Below are 1,098 nucleotides of genomic sequence, written 5' to 3' on the forward strand. Positions count from 1 at the left end.
TCCTCCTCCTCCTCCTCCTCCTCCTTCCTTCCTTCCTTCCTTCCTTTCATTCTTTCTTTGCTTTACATATTGGAATAAACCCAAAGTAGAGTCCTGCGAGGAACAGAAGGTACAAAAATAATAGCAAGCCAGCAGGAACAAAACCCGCGTGGATCGCTGTGGCATCCAATTTCTATCCACAAAGAAAAAGCTCCTGCCCATCTTTTAAATTTTTTGAAAAATTCCAGACGTAACAGAACTAAATTAAAATGTATTCCACTCTTACATTTTCATGACAAACGGAAAAATTCGGGCTGGGGAGATGGCTCTGTAGAATAAGTGCTTGCCTGGCAAGGGCAGGGGTCTGAAATCAATCCCCGGTTCTGAAAAAAAAAAAAAAAAAAAAAAAAAAGGAAGAGGAGAAGGAGGAGGAGAAGGAAAAGAAGGAGAAAAGAAAAAGAAAAATTCAGCCAAAACAACAAACAGAACAGCCACAAGAAAATAAAACAGGGAGAAGCTTATAAAACTAAATATGGATCTCAGCATAAACAACTGAACAGAGAAGGGAATTAGAACACTTTAATTAAAAAATCACGAGTGGATGATAAAGTGTGCGGAAACGGAAAATTTACAGACTATTTAAAACCTGGAATCGCTGACTATTCAGAAACTACACGGACGGATCGCGGAGGTTGGTGGTGAACCGCAGAAAGGGCGGTGGATGAATCTGCGCTGTTCGAGCTGCTCCCAGGCCACCGGTCTCCAAGGAAAGGCTGACACTGAGTAGACACTGAGCAGGCTAACGCTGGCGGCAGAGCCAGTGATGGTAACCTGCCTACCAGTAGATCCTTCACTGGGTTCGCAAGTTTTATCTGCGCCCCAGACATCTGATGGATCTCATTGATTTTGGCGCCTTGGTGGCCAATTATGTGGCCAATCAGATCGTTTGGAATGGTGAGTCCGTGAGAAGTGGTCTGAGCAGACCGTCCAAACCTGCGCTGAATTCGGTGTTGTCATGCGTCATGGGAACATGAGACTGCGGCACTGCCAAGTGGTGCAGCTTGGTCAAATCTGGCTGTGGCGTGGCTACTGCCCTTGAGGGGTGTGGGCCTCTAGAGG

At 45.7% G+C, this 1,098-nt stretch overlaps 1 pseudogene; it reads right to left on the bottom strand.

Annotated features, from left to right (window-relative positions):
• Positions 1 to 649: 649 nt before the first annotated feature.
• Positions 650 to 1,098, bottom strand: part of LOC101581429 — a 1,716-nt pseudogene continuing 1,267 nt past the window's right edge.

This window comes from Octodon degus, unplaced genomic scaffold, assembly GCF_000260255.1.
Source record: "Octodon degus isolate 3935 unplaced genomic scaffold, OctDeg1.0 scaffold00066, whole genome shotgun sequence".
Lineage (NCBI taxonomy): Eukaryota > Metazoa > Chordata > Mammalia > Rodentia > Octodontidae > Octodon > Octodon degus.